The 8,924-nt window shown below is 54.7% G+C and overlaps 1 pseudogene; it reads right to left on the reverse strand.

The window, feature by feature from the left end:
- Positions 1-4,686: 4,686 nt before the first annotated feature.
- On the reverse strand, positions 4,687-5,868 carry LOC116456779 (putative protein CRIPAK; annotated as a pseudogene).
- Positions 5,869-8,924: the final 3,056 nt, after the last annotated feature.

Consider the following 8,924-nt stretch of genomic DNA (forward strand, 5'->3'; position numbering starts at 1 on the left):
CCCATCCCTCCAGCTTCCACATGCCCCCACCCTGGCCTCCTCTGTCTCCTCCCCTCAAGGCTCAGCCAGAAACACAGAGCCACACCGGAGGGCCCTCTAGCAGTGCCCCTGGGCTGCAGGATGGGATGTAGGGTATGGGCCGGGGGCTGTGAGGTCTGGGAAGCAATGCCCCCCTCCATGCACCACCCCTTCTCTAAGCTCCCTGGACAGCCCACAGCCTCATGCTGCAGGCGCGGGGGGGGCGTTTCCTCCAGTCTCTGCTTCACAGCCGCTGTGCAGCGGACCCTCGTCGGAGTCAGACTGCGTGCAAAGCCACCTGAGCCTCCCACTGCGCTTTGCTGAGAGTCACATGTGGGAAACTGAGGCCCGGCGGTCATGGGGCTTGCTGGGGGCAGTGCCAGCTCTGGTGCCAGCGGGTGCCCTGCTCCCTCCTGGAGGAGCTTCCACTTTTGAGCCCACACTCCTACTGGCTCCCCAGGCCCCAGTCTCCCTGGGAGGGGGTTGGGGTGCCGTTCCCTTGCCTGCCTCCCAGGAAGCCCTCGGGCTGCCCCACCACCCCCATTTCCACCAGGTTTGGGCCTCCCCTGCCCGCCATTTCCAGTCTAGGCCGCCTGTGCCTGACTCAGTTTCAGCTCCCTGGGCCTGTGCTGCAGGCAGAGGTGAGCAGGAGCCTTGTTAGGGGTCTCGACGTGTCCCCCACTTTGGTGTAAGGGCTGTGAGGGAAGGTCTCGACCCCAGGATCTGAGGGCACTCTTCCATGGACCCTTCTCTGAGGGCTCAGGACCCATCCTGCCCTGGACCACACCTGCCCCGAGTTCCCAGAACCGCACGCGTGTCGCTGCTGCAAAGCCAGGCACAGAAGGGGCTTCTTGTCAAGCGAGCATGAGCCCAGACAAGGGCGGCGTTTGCTCTCACGCCCTGGGCTCCCATCTCCTGCCCAGGGACCGCTGAGCCCAGACGGTGAGGGGCCTCCCAGTGAGGCCACCTCCCCATCCCCACTGGCCCATGGTGCTGTGTGGGTCAGGACTGGGTTTGGCTGCGTGTAAGAGAAAACTTGAATGAAGAGAATTGAAAGGAGACTGTTTATTTTCTCTTTGTGAGGGAATTCTGGCTGTGGCAGCCCTGGGCAGTTTTGAGACCTTCAGCGAGTCCTTGGAGACCCAGCTCCTGGCTCTCTGTGCTGCATCAGGCCTGGGCGGGCCACAGACCCCAGTGGAAACTGAGGCTCCAGCCACTACATCCTCACCCCCGGCTGCAAACAGGAAGAAAGGGAGCAGCCGGCAACACCCCTCTCTTTTAAGGAGCTTTCCCGGAAGCCCACACAACACAGCTGCTCATGTCCCATTGGCCAGAGCTGGGTCACGGGCCCTCTCCTAGCCAAGGGAGGCTGGGAGGTGCAGTCTCCCCTGGGGCATCTCACTCCTAGTGAAAGGGGAGGACGGATTGGGGCCACCGGCTGCCCCTGCCGAGCCCCCCTGTGCTCCCCACCCCCATGCCCACCTGCCCACACCCCCAGCCCCAGGCAGCTGGGCTTCTGAAGAAAGTCGCCCTCAGCCTGCCTGGTCTTTTCCGAAGCCCAGGGCCTTGACCTTGGTGGGCACCCAGCTCCCACACCCTAAGGTGTCTGGTGTACCCTCTCCATAACCCCACCCTGGGTTGGCCACAGGTCCAAGCCCATCTTCCAGCCACAGGATCTTGTCACCTGCCTGCGTCCTGCCAGGGGAGATGGCCCCTGCTGGGCTTTAGACGCGTGCAGTGTCTCTCGGCTTAGGCATAACCCTCCCTGGACCCCGTGTGGCCTCCGGCTCTCCCCCTTTCCTCCCAGCCTCCAGCCAAAGTATCGAAAGAGCCGTCTACACCTGCTGTCTACACTTCCTCCTCACTTCTCCACCCCTAAGCAGGCTCTCGCCATCACTCGGGCCCTTGGCTGCCCCATCCTGGCGTGGCCTCCCCAGCGCCCTGCTCACTTGGTGGCTGGTTCCTCCTGCTCCGACTCCTGGGGCGGCCGGGGCTTGGGGAACCCTCGTCCTCCACTTGCCTTCCTGCCATGGCAATGGTGTGCCTCACCCTGTCCTTGCCCCGCGATGTCCCCCCAGGGGCTAGGGCCCCTCCAGGCACCACAAAGCCAGACCAAGCTCCTCCCAGACCAAGCCAGCCCCACAGCCTCAGAGCAAACCCCAGGCACCAAGCACCCTCCCCACATCCAACCGAATCTACCCACATCCAAATGCCGGAAAACGCCCTGTATCCAACATGCCCCCCCCCCCACACGTTGTCCCCCCATCCCCAGGGCCTCCCTGCGGTGCTCAGGCCTCCCCACACCCAGTGTCCTGCCTGTGATGGCCGCCACCTGGGTCCCCCGTTTCTTCCCTGGTGACTGAGTGCCCCTCACTCCTGGTCTCTTTTGGCCCGCTGTGCACAGCGTCAGCTGGGAGCGGGGGAGGTGAGGCTGGACAAATAGCCCGGCAGCAGAGGGAGGTGAGTGCAGGGAGGAAGGGGCAGGGGTGGGCCGCCAGGCAGGGCTGCAGGACCGCACCTGAGGGAGGAGGCAGGGCTGAGCCCCATCCCTGTCCCCATGACCACTGCGGCCCCCACCTGCCTCTGGCACTGTTGCCCCTCCCCCATCCCAAGGTCACCTTCTCGTCCACAGAGGCCCGTGGGGTGGGGGCATCTCATCCACTGGGTGGGGGGCCTTGCTCATGGGTGACAACCTGGGATGTCCACGTCCCACCTCCTCCCAACTGCCCTGCAGGGTGGTCCCTTTGGAGACAGCTCTGCTGGTGCAGATGCCTTCCCCCTTTTCCTGGGAGGCTGTGGCTGAGTGCTCATCTCCCAGGTTGAGGGCCACACGTCCTGCCTCTGGGGCAGCAGGCAGCTGGGTGCTGCCTGTGACTAGGTTCTGGCCAAGTCGACATGAGCAGTGTGTGTGGGGATGGGGGGCCGAGAAGGCTCCTTATGGGAATCAGCTCAGAGGGGAGGCAAAGCCCTCCTCCTTCCTTCTGCAGACCTGGTGATGGCTGGATCCCCAGCAGCCACCTTGGGCCATGAGGTTGCCTTGGGACTGGAGGCCACGTGCTCTGATACTGAGCCAGGAACTGGAAGGTGCTTGGGGGCACCTACCCTTGGACACTGATTCAACAGGACACAAACCCTTCTGTCTGCAAGCCACTCTTATTTGGAGTTTCTGGTTCTGTGTCGCTAACCCTGACACCACTTTCCATGGTGGCCCATCCACCCCAGCGCTGGGGCTGTGACCCATGCCTGCCAGTCCTCCCTTGGTCACTCCTTGTACTTACCGCCTGCTGCTCTCCGGGCTGACCTCAGCCAGTCTGCCCTGGATGAGGGCAGCAGCACGCTGGACCAGCCAGCACGGGCCCCCTCCCACTGTGAGCCCTACCAGTAGCCCCTGCATCCCTGGGAGGGAGCCCTGAACCCTTGGCCTGGCACTGAGGATCTGCTCCTGCCAACCCTACCCACCACACCCAGGACACCTGCCCTGATGGGCACCCTGCCTCCAGAATCTCTCTCTGCTCGCTGCCCCTGCCCTTCTCAAGAGCCACGCCCAGCAGATCCAATCGCCAAAGCGGCCGTGCCTGTGTCTGGCGGCCATGCTCTGTCTGGCGGCCGTGCCTGTGTCTGGCGGCCGTGCTCTGTCTGGCGGCCGTGCCTGTGTCTGGCGGCCGTGCTCTGTCTGCAACGCTATTTCCAGACCCCAGCTCCTCTGGGTCTGGAACCTCCACCCAGGTTCACCCTCTGTTTAGCTGTGCACCCTGGGCCCTCTCTGCAGCCTCCACTGGCTCTGCCCTTCCTTGTGGATGCCGGACCAATGGAGCTCCCTTCCCATCCTCACTGGGACTCACAGTGTGCACCTGCCAAGGCCCCCCCAGCTGCAGTGACCCGCCTGCAATGTGAGGCTGCCACAGTGCCTGCCCTGTCCCCTCTGGGCCTGAAGCCTCTGGGGATGGTCCTGTTTTTAAAGCCCGGTTGCCTGGGCTACCGGCCTGTGTCAGTGCAGAGACGCAGGGGAGGGACGGGCAAGCTGCTGACCCCTGGCCTCTGTGCTGCTCCTCAGCGTCTCAGGCTCAGTCAACCCCAGGTGTGCAGGGCTGGGGGCAAGGGTGTTGCAGGGAGCTCCTGGGAGGCCCCAGGAACTCCTGGGGGTCCCTCTGGCAGGCAGGGTAGGCAAAGGGAGTCTGCAGGTTCTTCCTGAGTTGTGGGACCACTCTCAGGGTCCTCAGGAACCCCAGCCCTTCCTGGGCTGCCCAGGCCCAGCCTTCTTCCTGGCCTGAATCCTCGCTGGCCCCTTCCCTCCCTGGGGAGGGGGCAACCTGCTCCCATGGTGGTTCCTGCAGGAACCGGGCACAGCCCTGCCCTCTGGCTCTACATGCATCTGCAGGCCAGATCGCCCCAGGCTCCTCCACCCCCTCCATCTGCCTGGCTCATGGGCACCCAAACCACTTTCTGGCAAGTGTGGGTGGAAGCGGTTTGCTGAGGGGATCTGAGAAAAGGAGGGCCCACCCCCAGCACCCCCTTAGTGCCAAGTCACTGACAGTGCCCTGAGCCCGCAGTGCTGGAGCTGCTCCCAGGGGCACAGGCCCCACCCCCTCACCCCACCAGCCAGAAGGGCCAGCCCAGCACCCCCACCCCACAGGGCCCCTCACTTGGTCACAAACACAGAGTCACAGGTTTGTCTTTTAATCAGCATTCATGAAAATTCATTACAAGGTCTGACACAAAAAGCACCAGGCTAACAAATCAGTCCTGAATTCAATTTTACAAAAACACCCTCTCCTCTTCCATCTCATCCCTAATATTCCCACTTTATCTCGAGGTGGAGAGAAATATAAAAGGGGTCCTTGACATAAAAACGTATTAAAAAGCCACCATGAGTAGAATGTACAGTAACAGCATCTGACTCGGCCAGCAGGACAGGAAACCTACAGAGCCACCATGCCAGGGCTTTGTGTGAGCAGGTGGGCACTCCACATGGGCACGTGTGAGCAGGCGGGCACTCCACATCAACAAGTGTGTGAGCAGGCGGGCACTCCACATGGGCACGTGAGCAGGCGGGCACTCCACATGGGCACGTGTGAGCAGGTGGGCACTCCACATGGGCACGTGAGCAGGTGGGCACTCCACATCGGCACGTGTGTGAGCAGGCGGGCACTCCACATGGGCACGTGTGGGCAGGCGGGCACTCCACATGGGCGTGTGAGCAGGCGGGCACTCCACAAGGGCACGTGTGTGAGCAGGCGGGCACTCCACATCGGCACATGTGAGCAGGCGGGCACTCCAAATCGTCAAGTGTGTGAGCAGGCGGGCATTCCACATGGGCACGTGTGTGAGCAGGCAGGCACTCCAAATCGGCATAAAGCGAGGGCTCATGCATAAGAGGTGCAGGGACATCTGGACAGCTACTTGAAATTTAAAAACTGGGTTTCCTGGCACGCATTTTGTATCAAAAACTAGAAGTAGATCAATGATTTCAATATGAAAATGAAACTCATAAAGGTACTAGAAGAAAACATGGGTAACATTTCAAATATAATCTTTGAATGGGGAAGAGCATTCTAACTAGAATACAAAACTTAGGAGCCAAGAAAGATTGATAATTCAACTACATAACTCATGAAAGGAAGATCTGAGGAACGAGATGCCCACAGTGGCCGCCGAGAAGCTATGCCACACTCCTGGAGGCATGGAAGGCTGTGCCCACACAGGCACAGAGCTGTGTGTGTGCCCGAGAGGAACCTGAGCTGCCCCGGCCCTCACCTCTGGCTGGCTTTGAGGCTGTGTGCAAGTAAGAAGTGAAGGCAAAGGCACAGTTGGCAGCTGCCTGCTGGAGCGCTGACCACACATGAACTGCATGTCGGCGGAACCGCGATGGGGCGCTGAAGGCACACACACCACGCATCAACTGCGTGTCAGCGGAACCGCGATGGGGTGCTGAAGGCACACACACCACGCATCAACTGCGTGTCGGCGGAACCGCAATGGAGTGCTGAAGGCACACACATCACGCATCAACTACATGTTGGCAGAACCGCGATGGAGCGCTGAAGGCACACACACCACCCATGAACTACGTGTCGGCAGAACCGCGATGGGGCGCTGAAGGCACACACACCACGCATCAACTGTGTGTCGGCGGAACCGCGATGGAGCACTGAAGGCACACACACCACACATGAACTGTGTGTCGGCAGAACTGTGAGAGTTACTGGTGCAAAGCACTTAAAGGGGTCCTCTGTCCAGTCACTGGCTGAACATGAAGCTGATGAGGTGGACACTTCAAATTAGTCCAGAACACACACTAAACAAAAGGTAACAGCAACAGAACAACAAACTCGTGGAGAGGGTATCTGATTTCCAGAGTTGCACCGCACATTATTAAAGTGTCCAGTCTTCAAAAAATACATATATATGAGACCACGAAGAAAGAGTATGTTATTCCCTTGGCTCAGACATGGGAAAAAAGGCCACCAATAGGGACTTCCCCTGAATAAGCCCTGATGTTGAACTTAGTAGACAAGTCCCCTGTCTGTCTGTCTGTCTGTCTATCTATCTATCTATCTATCTATCTATCTATCTATCTATCTATCTATCTATCTATCTATCTATCTAGTTTTGAGATCTATCTATCTATCTATCTATCTATCTATCTATCTATCTATCTATCCTATCTATCTATCTATCTATCTATCTATCTATCTATCTATCTATCTAGTTTTGAGACAGAGTCTCGCTCTGTGGCCCAGGCTGGAGTGCAATGGCTCGATCTCGGCTCACTGCAATCTCCGCCTCCCAGGTTCAAGCAATTCTCCTGCCTCTGCCTCCTAAGTAGCTGGGATTACAGGTGCACACCACCACGCCCAGCTTAGACAAGTACTTTAAATCAGCTTCTATAAATATGTTCAAATAACTAAAGGAAACTGTGTCTACAGAATTAAAGTATGAGAATGTTTCACTAAATAAAGAATATGGGTAAAGATACAGAAATTATAGAAGAGAGCCGAATGGAAGTTTGGAGTAGAAAAGAACAATAACTGAAATGAAAAATTCACTAGAGCAGCTTGACATCAGGTTTTGTTTGGCAAAAGCATCTGTGACCTTGAAGATAGGTCGATTGAGATGATCCATTCTGAGAAGAAGAAAAACTTCCGGAATAAAGGAAAGTCAAGGAGGCCTCCAAGGCTGTGCCCAGCTCCATAGCAACACACGTTGCTGGAGTCCAAGGGGGAGAAGAGAACAGGGACATAAAATATTTCAAGAAATGACAACCTAAAATTTCCCAAATTTGCAGAACCACGATGCAGCACTGAAGGCACATTCACCACGCATCAACTGTGTGTCAGCAGAACCATGAGAGTTACCAGTGCAAAGCACTTAAAGGGGTTCTCTGTCCAGTCACTGGCTGAACAGGAAGCGGACAGAACTGAAGGATTCAATACCCCACATTCAATATCAATATAACTAGGCAGAAGATCAATAAGGGAAGAGAAGACGTAAACAATCAGACTACAAAAAATATTAACCTCTATATCCAAGAAGCTCAAAGAACTGCAGGTAGGACACACTGAAAGATCCAGAATTAGGCACACCACAGTCAAACAGTCAGAAGCTAAAGAGACTGAGATACGGTGTGGTGCTCCCGCCACGGAAACTACGGAGGCCAGAGGCGGTGGAATGACAGCTATAGAGGACTGAAAGAAAAAGAGGGCCAACCAAGTCAGCCATATCCAGCACAATTATTCTTCAGAAGAGAAGGAGAAATTACAACATTCTCAGATAAACAAAAACAAAGAGAATTCACTGCTAGAAGATCTGTCCTACAAGAAATACTTGAGGCTGAAGTCCAAGACACCACACTCAAATCCACACAAAGAGCACCAAAAAAGACAACTGCAAAGCCAGCAACAGAGACAGCAGATACTCATTTCTGTTTGTACATCTTTTCTTCTTCTACATGATTTAAAAGACAACTGCATAAAGCAATAATTACGAGACTGTGGACAGACTTACAATCTAAAAGGTAGCATTTATATGACAAATACAGCACTAAGAAGCTGAGAGGAAACAAAGCTACTCGAAGTGAAGGTTTTTGTACATTATTAAGTTCATCTGAACACTTGATTGGTTTTACGTTGTTACTGTAATACTCAGAGCAGCTGCTAAGAAAATTACTTTTAAAAAACCCAGTAAAATAGACAAGGAAATTACAATGTTACAAGAGAATTAAATGTCCATTTAACACAAAAAAGTAATGGAGAAATAAAGGAAGAAAGACAAAAAAGACAATATAGAAAACAAGTTAGAAATGGCAGATACAAATCCAACTTTCTCAGTAATCACACTGAATGTAAATGGATTAAACATCCCTCTCAAACAGCAGAGACCAGCAGCACAGATGAGAAACACGATCCCACTATATGACAGCAGAGACCAGCAGCACAGATGAGAAACACGATCCCACTATATGCTGTTTACAAGAAACACACTTTAGATTCAGAGATACAATGTAAGTTAAAGGGTGAAAAAAGATACCATGCAAACAATAATCGAAAAAGACCTGAGTGGCTATACTAATAACACACAAATGGGACTTAAAGACAACATTTTTTTCACTAGAGACAAAGAAGGACATGTCATAATGATAAAAGGGTCTGTTCATCAGAAAGAAATAGAAACACAGATGCACTTAACAGAGCTTCAAAATTTATGAAACAAAAGCTGACAAAACTGAAGGATTCAATACCTCACATTCAATATCAATATAACTAGGCAGAAGATCAATAAGGGAAGAGAAGATGTAAACAATCAGACAACAAACCAATCAGACCTAATAGGCTTCTGTACAACACTACAAACCAATCTGACCCAACAGGCATCTATACAACACTACAAACCAATCTGACCCAACAGGC

This window comes from Hylobates moloch, unplaced genomic scaffold (genome assembly GCF_009828535.3).
Source record: "Hylobates moloch isolate HMO894 unplaced genomic scaffold, HMol_V3 SCAFFOLD_17, whole genome shotgun sequence".
In the NCBI taxonomy this organism is placed as follows: domain Eukaryota; kingdom Metazoa; phylum Chordata; class Mammalia; order Primates; family Hylobatidae; genus Hylobates; species Hylobates moloch.